The sequence below is a fragment of the Lytechinus pictus genome, chromosome 5, assembly GCF_037042905.1.
Source record: "Lytechinus pictus isolate F3 Inbred chromosome 5, Lp3.0, whole genome shotgun sequence".
NCBI lineage: Eukaryota > Metazoa > Echinodermata > Echinoidea > Temnopleuroida > Toxopneustidae > Lytechinus > Lytechinus pictus.
This window is the reverse complement of record NC_087249.1, coordinates 2,806,790-2,821,928: the sequence shown is the minus strand read 5'-3', so window position 1 is coordinate 2,821,928 and position 15,139 is coordinate 2,806,790. Positions and strand designations below refer to the sequence as shown.

Here is a 15,139-nt window from a genome sequence, read left to right as displayed (position 1 = left end):
TAATAAGCCTAATGAGTGAGTGAAATTTGTTGACATAAAAAATGAGGCCTGAAACTGGATATTTGAAGCACTTTTGTAATCATGAATAGGATTTATGAGTTGATATATTTTTAACTATTAATCTCGAGACGAAACTTTTGATAAAGTGTCATAAAAGGGGGATTTTAAGTAGTTTGTGATAGAATTATAAAGAATCTTATGGAATAAACAAAGACAATGTGTAGGCCTACTTGGCAAATCAAATAATGCGAGCGCACAGCGCAAATAGGTGCACATGATATTCACACCATAAAACGAACATTTTACAGAGCACTTAAAAAATCAAATTTGTAAATCAAACAAAATAACAAAAGCTCGATGTCCGAGCTGAAATATGTTTTGTATATTGCCTTCAAAACTTGATATTTTAAGCTACATATCAGCCTATTGAGCAAGATATGTATCTCATCGAACTGGCTATGCGAGCGCGAAGCGCGAGCGAACATTTAATAAAGTGACATGAAACATATTTTTAAATCATTTTCCAAGTCTTCCCCTAACCTTATTTTATTCACGGTATCCCTCCTCTTATTTTTCCTCTCCTTTTTTCCTCCTTTCTTTTCACTTCTTTTTTTTCCTTTTTTTCTTTCTTTTTCCTTTTTTGGGGCTCCGCCAAAGAGGGGGGGGGGGGGGCTCGGCCCCCCTGGAGCCGCCTATGGATTTTTTCCCCTCATCATGATGCTTGTTTGGTTTTTCTTTACGGTATATATTCAAACAAATGTGCTTTTAAAGATGGGTTTGGTCCTTGTCTACAGGCACAGACCCTGATTGAAACTTTGATCAACAAGTGTGTCTCCACGCAAAGAATAGCACATTCAATATTTGCTGGCCTGAGAGAGAGGGCTTTCAGTACACAAGGCATGAGTAGGCGGCAATTCAGACCCTTTACTCGAGTGAAGGGTTTGCAGTGGCAAGCTGCCCCCTGGCGGATTTCACCGGGAAAAATAAAAAAATAAATGGGGAAAAAAGAGAAAGGGGATGAGAAAGAAAGGGAAAGGGGAGGAAAAGGAGGAAAGAGGAAAAGGAAAGGGAAAGGAAAAAAGTCAAAAGATAAACATTAAAAAAATGGAAACCGGTAGGAAAGCGGGAACAGCAACGAAAGAAAAACACGAATTAAGAACAAAATCATTTCGAAGTAGGCCTACTAGTCCCTTTTCTTCGTCATCATCCAATTTAGCATTTGGTTCATTACATTTTACCTTAATTTCCCGTTTTTGTTTGCCATTTTGTCATCGAAATTTATTTCCCTTTCTTACTAATCATGCTAATGCATTAGTAGGCCTACTTCGAATAGATTTGTTCTTAATTCGTGTTTTTCTTTGGTTGCTTTCGACTTTTTCCTTTCCCTTACCTTTTCCTCCTTTCCCCTTTTCCTCTCCTTTCCCTTTCTTTTATCTTTTTCCCCATTTATTAAAAAAAAAAATCCCGGTGAAATCCACCAGGGGGCAGATTGCCTCCCCCTGCCCCCGCCCGTTACGCCACTGATTAAAGTAGGAAGATACCCAATTGTCTATCTTTTTCATGATTTACAAATCTTAAAGTTTCCCGTTTTTAGGTCTGAAATGTCAATTTTTTTCATGGCTAACTGCAAAGTCCTTAACAGGTCCCGTTTTGATCCAGGCCAGAACGTATATCTAAAATTTCTTGCTCGCGCTTCGCGCTCGCAGTAATTATCTATATACGCATCTTGTTCAGGATTACAAATCATTGCCCAAAATGTTAAATTTTCAGGACAAGAAATAATCTAAGATCGGTTTTGTTTTGTCAATTATTGTACAGTGCCCCATCCTCGCAAGCTATGCTTTTCTTGGTGTCCTTCCGATTACTATTCATGTACTATTTTTTTATTTTGATTGAGTTTTTAATAGAAAATAAATGAACTGAAATGAAAAAAAAAACTCTTCAAAGAAACAAACAAAAAATTTGAGCAGCTTTGAGCGGCCGATAATTTCGCCCCCCTATTGGCGAAAGCTACATGGATCCGCCCATGTTGCTACCCTGTTCATTGTGATGAGTGAATTGGGGTGTGCCCATGGGGAAACTCCCATGATGACGTCAATAGATTGCTAGATCAAGCGCAAGCGCAGAATCATGTAATCTCATTCTTCTGTGTGGCTTATTTTAAGTTGTTTGTCTTCTACATTATTCAGAATTATCATGAATATATAAGTGTAATGTATAGTTCTATTTTATTTTTAAATAATTCAAATGAAAAATGTCAAAATTAATCGTCAAGACTTATTATACATTATAATTAACTGAAAGAAAGACTAACTTAGAATGGTTAATTAACTGAGCTGCCGCGCCGCCGCTACATGCTGAGCTGGTAACACGTACAGAGCCGGAGTTCTGCAGTGTAATTTTGGGCTCTAACTTTTACTCTTTTTTGCATCTTCTTGGATACGATCTCGGGATAAATTTGGCCAAGGAATTCATCTAAGATGTCAGGTGAGATGAGCGTAAAATGTATTAAATCTAGGTCTAATTAAGAACGATTTGGTGATGAATTTGTTGTCCATTTCCATTGGCATTGAATCTGCCGGACCACCAATGTCCATGACCACTCATTCAAATATAACCCTAGGGCCTGTTGCATGACGAGATGAGCGATACGTATAGGAACGTCCTAGGACCATTCTTCCGAGATAGGAAGATTGGCGACAAATCAGCGCTTTCCGTTTCACGAAGGCAATTTTGTCTTCCAAGTCCGCGACATCGTTTGATATCGATAGTATCGGAAAAATATTTAGTCTTCATCATCACCTGAACCTTTTATTTCTGAATGACGACTTAACATAAAATCCGATATTTCAATAAAAGGAGATCAAATAATGTTTTATTTATTACTGATAGTAGAATTGATGTATGGAGCTTACTTTATGAGGTTAAAAGAGAAAAAACTTTGAAGATTCACAAACATAACTAAATAAAATCGAAGTTTTTATTATTTCCCTCATTTAGATTTTAGGGTATGTTTTTTTTCCAAAGCTTTTTTTTAAGACTAGCCCAGGGCTCCACACTAACCCTTTTTTTCTACTGGTCCAACCTATTCATGTCGGACCAGTAGATACCCAGTTTTTCAATTTTTTACTGGTCCGAACCTAAAATCTACTGGTCCCCCAAAATAAAGAAAACATTAAAAAAAGGTGTGAGTTTATTTTGCTGTCCTTTCTTGTTACCCCCCCCCAAAAAAAAAAAAAAAAATGAAGGAATGAAAGAATGAAAGACAAAAAGAAAGAAAGGAAGAAAGAATAAAAGAAAGGAAGGAAGGAAGAAAAAAGCAAAGGTAAAGAAAGGATAGATGTGAAGGAAGGAAAAAAAGAAAGAACTAAAGAAAGAAAGAAGGAAAGGAAGGAAAGAAAGAACAAAAATAAGAAAGAAAGAACGAAAGAAAAAAGGAAGGAAAGAAAGAAAGAAAGAAAGAAAGAAAGAAAGAAAGAAAGAAAGAAAGAAAGAAAGAAAGAAAGAAAGAAAGAAAGAAAGAAAGAAAGAAAGAAAGAAAGAAAGAAAGAAAGAAAGAAAGAAGCAATAAAACAAGAAAGAAAGGGTAAAAGGAGAGATGGAAAGAAGGAAAAAAGAAAGAATAAAAGAAACGAAGGAAGAAAAAAGTAAAGAAAAAATGTGAAGGAAGGAAAAAAAAACCAAAGAAGGAAAGGAAGGAAAGAAAGAACAAAAGAAAAAAAGAATGAAGGAAAGAAGGAAAGAAATGAAGCAAGCAATATAGAAAGAAAGAACAAAAGACAAAGTAATGAAAGAAAGAAGGAAAGAAGGAATAAAAAAAGAAAGAAAGGGTAAAAGGAGAGATGGAAAGAAGGAAAACAGAAAGAAAGGATTGAAAGAAGGAAGAAATCAAGCAAAGGGAAAATGATAGAAGGAAAAAGGAATGTTGGGAAGGAATAAAGAAGGAAGGAAGCAAGCAAGCAATATGAAAAAAAAGAAAGAAAATGTAAAAGAATAAATGAAAGGAAGAACAAAAAAGAAAGACCAAACTTCAAAGAAAGAAAGGAAAGGAAGCAAGCAGTAAATAAAAGGAAGAAAGAAAAGGTAAAAGGATAGATGGAACAAAGGGGAAAAAGAAAGAACAAAAGACAAAGAAGAAAGGAAGGAATGAAAGAGAGAAAGGGCTGAAAGAAGGAATAAAAACAAGAAAGGGTAAAGAAAGGATGGATGGAATGAGGAAAGAAAGAAAGTAACAAAGAAAGAAGGAAAGAAAGGGGAAAAGAAGGAAGGAAATGAAGAAAGAAAGAAGAGATAAATATAGGATGGATGGACTCAAGAATTAAAGAAAGAAGGAAATCAAAAAAGAAAGAAAAAGAAAGAGCATTAGAAATAGAGACAAATATTAACAGGACAGAAAGAATGAAAGAACAAAAGACAAAGAAAAAGGGAAAATTAAAAAAGAAAGACAGTAAAAGAAGAGAGGGAAGAAACAAAGAAAGATTGAAAAGAAAGAAGGAAAGAAAGATTGAAAGAAAACAAAGGAAGAAAGCTAAAACTATCATCATAAATAAATTATCAGTTTCTTTTTGGCTCAATTAAAATATACTAGTACTAGCTACGAAAGAAACCAAGTGTATCAACACACACACAAATGCATATGTGGGGCTATCATGTATTCAGACGATATCACTCGAAACCCGATCTCTTTGAACTAAAACAGAAGTGAAAATTTCTCCTTTTACTGCTTACAAATGACAGAGTTACCCCAATTTTGGCAAATTTTTAGGAAATATGGACATTATAAGAGCTTTTCATTAGTGTGAAATGTGAATTTTGCCAGTTCTGTGAGAGATTTCTGCCAGAGGTTAGCCAAGCTTCGTTCATGCAGCCAGTAGGAAATTTACCATGTGGGCTGTGTGGCTGGCTAGCCACGTGTACACTGTATGTTACCCTATCAAAAATTGCATGCGATTCATTCTGTGTGTGTTCTGTGTGTGAATGCCAGAATTTAACGGGGGAAATGAGTCATGGAATATTTTTCATGTTTATGTTGGACTAGCGAATTTGACCATTTCTGAAAAAGTTACTGGCCCAACAATAGTTTTTATTACTGTTTATGTCGGACCCATAAATCTTGCTATTTTTGGAAAAATTACTGGCCCGACAATGATATTTTTTACTGGTCATGTCGGACCAGTAAATCTTGCTATTTCTGAAAATCTACTGGTCCGACAGTGATTTTTACCGGTCTGGGACCGTCGGACCGGCGCTAGTGTCGAGCCCTGACTAGCCAAACGTGTTTATAGAGTATTTTTTTCCCCGGGGTCAAATGGTGATAACTTGTTTAGGGGCCAAAATGTGTAAATAAAGCCTGCAAAAAGCTTGTTTAGGGAGTTATTTTGCACACAGAGATAAACTTGTGTAGGGGGTGTTTGGAAATACTTTGGCCACTCGTGTGTCCAGCAATACATTTGACAAGACTCAAGAGACAAGAGTCCCTGTAGATCTACAGATCGAGTTAGATCTTTGGTCTCTGTAATTGAAAATTGGTGAGTGGAGCCAATCGAGTTCAGCGGAACAATATAACAGAAACTGAAGCTTTTGGTCTATTAAAAAGAAAAATCAAGCCATAGAAGTCGTGTTTTGTGGAAGCCAGAAGTGGCGTCGCAGCACGCGCAACCCACTAGTTAGATATATGATGGGGTGTCCAAACTTCGCGCACTTTTCAAAAATATTCATCAGGCTGATTTTTTTTCACAAAATATTCATAATTCATACAAAAAGAATTCAAGAAATAGTTACCACATTGACGGCAAGATCGTAAAGTATAAAATCATGGACGAAAATGTGAAGTAGGTCAAGGGCTTTCGCCGGTATCGCGATCTCAAAATTCTATTCCGATCGGCGAATGCGCGCTGTGCTGGAAAACCGTTCAGAAAAAGTGTGACCTAACTTCGCGGACCAAAGTTTTTGTGGAAATTTAAACAGAAACTCAAGCTGAAAAAGTGAAAAATTTATATCAGATTGATGGCAAAATGCTATAGAATCGGTTAGTACCATATTTAACTTACATTTTTGATGATTTATGCTTGCAAAATGGTGATATCGTGATGCTTGTTGAGAATATCAGATTTCTTTAAAACGGGCGCTAACGGCGACAAATTTGCCGATCTTTTGCCAATATTTTCATGAATACTGAACTCATCCTAAAGAAACTTACACCAAAGGGTAATTTTAGGTCGCTTTTCACGTTGGTGGTGTCAGATTTTAAGGATATTGGCTAGTTTTTTAGATAATGACCGTCCGCGAAGTATGGACACGCGCGAAGTTTGGACTCACTGCCATACATGAAAACTACACTGCCAAATGCGGTTCTTGGTATGAGGTTAGTACCGTACTAATACTAATCTCGCACTATTAGTGTGAATGGACGGGAGCCGTTTCATAAAGCTGTTCGTAAGTTAAGAGCGATTTTTAAGAACAACTGGTGAAACCTTCTTACGCGCTAAATTGCCAATTCATCTACCACAAGAAAGGGTCACCAGTTGCTCTTAACTTTAAACTTGCTTACGAACATCTTTATGAAACACCCACCTGGTGTTGCTTTCGCTCTTCCTCTGGCCTCTGCCAGTGGCATCCGGACGCGTTGCCAGGCCAGGGGCAGGGCCAGCAGGCAGGGTGAGGCTAGCCAGGAGGCACTGTCACACTCTAGTGTTAATGGCTATATATTCAAATCAAAATTTGTGTTTTTTTTTTTTGGGGGGGGGTGAGAAATTTGGATGGGGAACCACCCTTGGATGAAATTTGATCACCTTGATCTATATCTAGGCTGGTAATATTCCTTAATAGAGGGTGCTGTGCGTGAACACGTCTTTTATCTTCATGCGGATTGATTTTGATAGACATGTTTAACAAATGGAAGTCCTTGAATCTTGTTTTTAAAGAGAAGCATGGAACATCAGACAATTGCAGCATACAATATAGGATTAGAAGTGGAAAATGTCCTTGAAAGTTGATTTTACGATCCTACATGTATATGAGGAGCATCAGTCAATGTATTATTGATCGCAGTTCGTATTGTTAAGGTTATTTTGAAGCAGTCAGTAGGCAGGTCCCCAAAAAGTGACTTCTTTCATCCAAGTGATATTCATGACAAGAGAAGTTTTGCATACTTAGTGAGCTTGATGCGGACCAAAACACCTCTTTTCATTCGGCCATTGCTGATCGAATTGTTCATCAAATTTCATGATTTTGTATTATTGTAAAGGAGGAGAATCATTCTTTCAGGTCATGTGTTTGAATTTATTCAAGGATTTTGTTATGTAGGTGAAACTTTTGATCTAAACTATGCTAAAAAATAATTATTTTCACCTGACAAAAGGTGCTATTTTTATACTTTATTATTGTTTGAGCCCAAATGATTTTTAGATCATGATAAAGCTGGATATGTATGCTTTAAAATGGTATAGGTTTCAAAATAAGAATTTGTTTAATCGTGTCAAGATCACACTTTTCATTGGCCAAGTACATAAAGCAGCTTGAAAACAAGAACACTGCACTCTGATTGGTCAAATAGACCACACACTGGCAAATTCCAACGGTTCCACTCCAGTGCCTGGGTTCACGGGAAGGTCACACTCCCCATGTGGTAATCTCCTCAAATTACCTGCGCCTATTGTTTTGAGAACCTTATCCAGCCAATCAGAACTCTGGATTTCATGCTAATCCAAAATTTCAGAAATCTCGTCTTGTACCTTGATGGGCAAAGTGTGATCTTGACCCGATTAAAAGGTGCCGCATATCAAGAGTGACATTGTGAGAAAGTACAGAAGTTCAGCTTTATGGTGATATAGACAGACCTGCCAACCAGTACGTTTTAGCCGTATTTAGTACGTTTTTGTAACCAAAATACGGCAGTACGTTTTTTCTTTAAAAAATATGTTTTTTGTTTTTTTGTAAAAAAAAAAAAAAATCTCTATGGCCCGAATTCTCGAAGGGTGGCTAACTTAGCCCATGGTGCTAAATCGCGTCATTTGACGTCATTTAGCCCATGGTGCTAAATTTTGCATTTCTCGAAGCTCGGCTAACTTAGCCCGGGCTAAATCGTGGGCTAAATCGCGTCATTTGACGTCACAAATTTAGCCACCCCTTTGGCCATGGGCTAAATCGTGGGCTAAATTAGCCCACTGATTTTGACCAATCAGAAAGCAGATTATCAACATGAACAATAATTGTTTTATTTTCTGCATCGCGAGAACGAGTCGACGATATGGACGGGAAGGGGGTCGTAATGCCGTATTTATCTTCACATCTTCGAACAAAACCGTAAGTATGCATTTTGACGTAAGAGTTTTGATCATTGTAGAGCCTTCGGCTGATTTTTCATTTATCTGTGCCAACGCGAAATATCAGAATATGATTCGGAATACCTGATGATGCGGAAGTCTTACATCAAGAGTTACAGCATGAAGTAATGACACAGTCCCATACGTTCAATTTTGTGTGTGACTGACTGACTGTCCTGTGCAGTCTGTCCATACACACTCCAAGCCAGGATCACGATCGACCGCGTTCAGAAAAACTGCTGTAAATGAAGTGAACGGTGTTCCCAATATCATGATAATGTCCTTATAAAGCTTAGATCTGCATGGCATGGGCCATTGGATAGGCGGGGGGGGGGGACCTGTCCCCCCTGAAATGTTTGTTCCCCCCCTAATTTAGGTTGATGACTTTTTTTTTTTTTTTTGCTTGTCAAAATTTTTTGCGATCCCCTCCTAAAATTTAGGTTTATAACCTTTTTTTTTGTCTTGTCTTTCCGTTAATGCCCACAATCATTATTTTGATTATTATGGCATATGAATATAATGAATGTCAATATTGACTTGACCTGAATTTTGCCGGGACCGGCAGGTGCAATACACCGGGTGAACACCCTACCGCTATACCGTACTCTTTGACGAATAGTGACGGTGTATTGGATTTAACGTGCATAGGTTGGGTTTCTCCTATACATGGGACCAACATTTGCGTCCTTTTCGATGGACGGAGTGCTTTCCAACTGCATTCACACCTGCACTGAATACAGTGGTGAGGCACGCTAACACACAACGCTAAGTAAATAGCATCAGATTTTTTTGTTAGACGCGTTTCGGCATGAGCGGGACTCAAACCCCTCACGAGTCACGTTGGGATCTACGATCTTATCCGAAACATGCGCTCTAACCGACTGAGCTACGCTGCCTTTTTTTGGGCTTGTCAAATTTTTTCCGTGTCCATCCAAAAATTTCAGGTGGCCCCCCCCCTTAATTTTTTGGCTTCCGCCGCCAATGTAGCTATGGCCATGCTGGCCAGGGCAGGGTTATCATAAATGACTAGGCCTAGAGTATAGTAATTACGGTATGGCAACTGCAAAACTCACTCGGTCACTGGCATCGCAAAGACAAGCTAAGTAAAGTGACCTGAAAGTTTAGTTTAAAGTTTGATGTTTTCTTTATTTCAATTTTTGAGTCATTACTCATCACTCAATCAATGAACAAGGTCATGATAGAATGATTACTCATTTTTTGGGGGGGCATTCACCCAGGTTAAAAATAGTGGTGGATTGATCCACATGATGGAGCCTGTGTATAAAACTATTAAAAAGAACTGCCCACTCATCAAGTTTTGTCCCCAACCCCTCCCCCCCCCCCCTCCAAGAAGAAAAAATACTGTGACTTTGTGTTTGGGAATGTTGATATTTCTTTGAAAAAAAAATAAATGCACCCGTGAGGCCATGACTCATCATTATAATTTATAGACCCCTGTATTTCTTATTTTTTTGTATTAATCTCTTCTATAAAGTTCTAAAACTTATGTCACCTAGTACTGTGTATAGATCTAGATTATTTGGAATGACCTTTGTTTCTGGGGATTGTTTTCTTTAACAATTTTTTTATTTACATTGGGAGGCAGCGTAGCTCAGTAGGTTAGAGCGCATGTTTCAGATAAGATTGTAGATCTCAATGTGAGGGGTTCGAGTCCCGCTCATGGGCGGAAATCTGTCCCGAAAGGTAGGGGGGACAACGGGCTGATCCAGCCTTCGCCAATGGGGGGGGGTGAAAACATTTTCAGCCATATGTTAATCCCTGATCGGCTGGTTGAAGGTAATTTTTGTCTGTTTCATTGAAGGAGTAGTCCTCATGGTCACTTTTTAGCTTTATTCTTATAAATCAACATAAATATATGATATCATTGTCCTTATATAATGCTAGCGCGAAGCGCGAGCAAAATTTTTTTGGAAAATTTATGTATTTTTTTCCTAAAATTTGAACATTCTGGGCAATGTTTGTTATCTTGAAAAAGATGTATATACAACTGAATATATATTACGACCGCGAAGTGCGAGCAGAGGTTAACTGATGGAAAAGGTACCTGTTAAAGACTGTTTGCAATTAGCCATGAAGACGTTACATATTTCAACAATCAAATAATGCGAGCGCGAAGCATGAGCAAAAATTTTATATAGTGACATGAAAGATTGTTTTTATTTTCCAAGTTTTCCCCTCATCTTATTTTATTCACTCTGGAAAATTTGACAAGCAAAAAAAAAAAAAAAAAAAAGGTTTTCACCCAAAATGTAAGGTCATTTAGTCCAAAATACATGTATTATTTCGAATGTTAATGATGCATTTTTCTCCATCATAAAAGACCAAAAATAGTAGGGGGGACATTTGATATTGTGTCCCCCCTACTATTTTTGGTAGGGGGGACATATCTCCCCCTGGGATTTCCGCCCATGGTCCCGTTCAAGCCAAAATTTGTCTAACAAAAAATCTGATGCTATAGCATTGTGTGTTCCTGTTAGCATGTCTCAGACTCTCATCACTGTATTTAGTGCAGGTGTGAATGCAGTTGGAAAACACTCCGTCCATCGGAAAGGACGCAAATGTTGGTCCCGTGTATAGGAGAGTCACAACCTATGCACTTTAAAACCAATACACTATTCGTCAAAGATGGGTGTTCACCCAGTCACGGTATTTATTGCACCTGCCGGTCCCGGCAAAATTCAGGTCATTGAGGTCAAGTCAAACTTGACGTTCATATGCCATAATAATATAATGATTGTGGACATTAACGGAAAGACAATGCTACCATCAATCATCCCCACTGTAGAGCCAAAGAAGTTCAGCGGAACAACCAATATACAGAGAGTAGAGACTGAAATTTTTGGTCTACCATTTAATTAACATGCAGGTAGACAATTTTGAAGTCATTGTGCATGTTTATTATTTCTATTTGATCCCTAGATCAAATAAATCCCTTTAAAGTACCAACAGGAGCACACAAAATATTACTATTTGTACTAACAAGTAGATTCTAGATTAGACCAAAAGCGTCAGTCTGCAACTCTATCTATGTACATTGGTTGTTCCGCTGAACTTCTTTGGCTCTGCTTACCAATTGGGATTATAGTAAAATGTCAGAAATTGTTGAATAAATCCCCCAAAACAACAGTTATTCCTGTCTAATTCTTGATAAAGATAAATATCATACAGTATTACGATATCAGAATTTATCAAGTCTACTACTGATTGTTATTCATATCATAGTAAGATTTTTATTTCCTTTTTATTTCTTCATTATTAGGCACTACCTAAGCCACAATACTGAAAATGGCTAATGTTCTCCAACAGTGTCGTCACTCATCATTGTTGAGTATGGAGTATGGAAAGAGAGGTTTGTTTCATTTTTTTTTATTTCATTAATTTTCTAACCATAAGAAAATCTTGATATATCGGTTTCCTATTTTATGCCAACTGTAACCAATTATATTTTAGGGGCCATCTTTTTTTGTTATCACAATAAATGAAAACCTGTTTGATGGATAACTGTAATCTTATTATTTTACACTTACTGCAGAACATATTAAAGTCATTTGTAATTTCCTTTCCATTATTTTGATTGGGTAGGCAGTTTACCTTTAGAGTGACGATGTTCGGAATATGGCAAAAAAGGTGATGATCTCGGAATGCATGTCCACAATCCATATTATTTAACTCGTCCACATTTTAAAATTTTATTTTTTACTTTATCTAACCCACAGATACTTGAACATGTTGGAATGTCACCTTGAGGACCAAGATATGGGGAGAATAATGCTTGAATGGTGCACAGATGAGTCTTTTCAACTCTGGTATGCTTCTCCAAGAAAACGGCCATGCACATCACCAGAATGCTAGAACAGGATCAGGGAGTGAATATCTGAGGAAGGGTTCTTTTCCAGTACTTTGATACAATTGTCTTCACTTCATTTTTTTGCTGTTGGTGAGTTATTTCCCATCTACTTAATGTCCCATGATAATGAGCTTTTGTCAATAGTATGTTTTTTTTTTCCTTAATACAATACAAATCAAACTTATGTAAAAATAATCCAGAATAAAGACAAAATAGTCATAATACATTATGAATACAAAATAACGATGTGAGCTTAAAGCCATCATGAGCGGTTATGCAACTTCACCCAAGCTGACATGATCTTACTTGTATGTATGCAGTCAACTTGGCCCTTACATACTGTATTTCATCCTTTTTCAGTCCTGTTGTTAGTCAAATTTTATTATAATTTGATTCTCTTCATATGTACGATCAGACAATTTTAAAGAGTTAACTGCAAAATTTTCTATTGCAGGAGAAATGAGAAATCGAAAAGAAAATGCATTTTGCTTCTTCAGGTAAAAGGGGTATTACTATTAATTGTTACATCAATGAAGATATATTTCTAGAAATAATACTGAAGAGCAATTTTTTAAATATGTATTCTGTTCTTGATCCTTACTGCAGGTATCCTTTGCTCTTCTTTTTTGATGAATTCCTGCCTGCATTCTCTCGTCAATCAATCAAGATAGCGTGCTATTTCGCATTCCATTGGCCATGTCATAATCTACGCATGAACATGGACACTGAGTTAAAACTGGTAGCTTGCTCAATCCCGTACATCTCTTGACTGTCACCAGCTCGTTATTCCTAGAGGTTTTAAAGCTACTGTACCACAGCCAATTTAGACAGCACCATCTCAAGACATAAACTCCTGTACCTTGTAACACCAGGATGTAATAAATTGACAGGTTTATTACTTATTTGCAAAGAAAATAATATTTTCTTAGTTGTTGGGGTGTTTCCACGCATTCCTGTATTTCAATAGTGATCTAATGACCATCTTGCTTTTAAAACCCAAATTCACAATATTTTTCTTGTTTGATAAAAGGTTAGGTACTTCTGGGTGGATATAAATGACACACATGTTGGGTTAATAAGCAACAGTTGTATCATACTTAACTCAGTTTTGCCAAGAGATGGACCGACTTTAGGTCATTCTTATTATTCAAGTCTATTGTCTCACTTATCTTTTTTTTAATTAAGAATCAATGCTTAAATCCTCATGGTTTCAATTTTAACCCTATAGACTGGGCTATTTCAACATCTAAGAAGACTGGGGGGGGGCTGATTCAGCCCCCCGCCACCCCCAGGTCTTCTTAGGATTAAGACCTGTTTATTCATAAAATAGTCACTTGCCTTGGCATGTGCAGCTCCCTAATGTGTCAAATTTAAATCATATAATTTCATTTTGGTGAATTAATATCCTTTTACTTTCCAGCTTTTCGTAGGCACTTCGATACACTGAAATGAGCACTATATAAATGCAAACTACCAGTAATATTATCAATTTAATATTACTATTATTATGATTGAATCATCCTTCTTTAGTGTCTTTCAGAAATATATTTGACATTTTTTCCGAGTATCTTATCATTCATAGTGATAAATGTAGACAGTAAATTAATTTTTTTTGTGTCATATAAACGACTTTTGATCTAATTAAAAAAAAAACAATGTACTGAATAAACTAATCTATCTACTATAAATGTACATACGTTTTGTTTATATATTGTATTCCAGGTGTGTTATCAGCAGAAAACATGATTTTTTTTCTCTCTCTCTCCATGTGCCTGTGTTCAGTTATTACAGGAGGCAAAAAATAAATTAATATAAGAAATACTTTATTCACTTTCAGATTAAAATTGTGCCAAGGAAAGATTAAGGTTATGTGTAAGGCAGGGGTGGTAGTAATGTGAATGATATGTTGGTAAAGGTTGTGTATGAAGGAAGTAAACTGACTGCTTGTGCAAGAGGATACAATTAGAGAAAATTGCTGTAGTGGGTACTACAATGTTATTTATTATAAACTTTTAATTGGGAGAAAAGTTTTTTGGTATGTAAAGATACATGATAAATGTGCATGTGATGAAAGCAAATGAGAAGTGAAAGGAGGGAAGGTAGCTATATCACCGAGAGAATGACATGTGGGGTTAGCATATCATAAGACTTTGTTTAAATGTTAATTTTTATTGTAGGAATTGTAATCCCCTCAGAAATGATTTTATTTTTTTTCTTTAAAAGCAGGGGCATTTTGACCAAATATCCTGTATTAAGCAATTGGTCTTCGGGAGGGGATGGAGGGGGGCAAAGTTATTACAAGGCAGGGGCTGCGGAACAGTTAATCACAATCGGTCAAGGCCCCCCCCCCCCCGGTTCCGCAGCTGGACACCAGGCTGATAATTTCAAAATTGACCATAATTAGCAATTATCTTTCAATCTAGGAGTACCTTGGACATTTTGTCATAATTTCCCCCAATTTCAAATATATTTTTATGATCGGTGGAATACCGTTTTTACTCATCCAGGGTTCATAAGTCAACATTTTTCTGGCTAAAATACTGTATTGCCTTTGAAAAAATGAATACATGCTCTTACGAATGTGCAAGCATGGTGTCTAACTTGGTTACCCCCCCCCCCCCCCCCGCCAACTGGAGTAGCAATAACAGAAATAAGTTAGGGATAATGCAATTACGGTGACCAGTGAGTGCTCTTGGAGGAGCTTACCAATTAATATCTTGGCTCCTTCCAAAATTGTTAGCTCTGGCACAAATGTTGGAAGTTTTTGCTCGCGCACAACTTTTTAAAAATTAATTTTACCAGATACGCCATATCAAGCCCCCTTTAAATTTTTGGTTCATCCAGGACTTCATCGATCATGGGGTGCAGAAATTAAATGTTCCTCCCCCCCCCCAAAAAAATAGATAAAATCAATCGAAAATAAAAATGATAAAGAAAAAAAAAAAAA

The 15,139-nt window shown here is 37.0% G+C and overlaps 1 long non-coding RNA gene across 1 annotated transcript; it reads left to right on the top strand.

Annotated features, from left to right (window-relative positions):
- The first annotated feature begins 4,249 nt into the window (after nt 1–4,249).
- LOC129269875 (uncharacterized) lies at nt 4,250–13,877 on the top strand. Its single transcript, XR_010293582.1, has 4 exons — nt 4,250–8,304; nt 11,605–11,694; nt 12,062–12,282; nt 12,799–13,877. It is a non-coding gene; the product is annotated as an uncharacterized LOC129269875 (long non-coding RNA).
- The last annotated feature ends 1,262 nt before the right edge of the window (nt 13,878–15,139 follow it).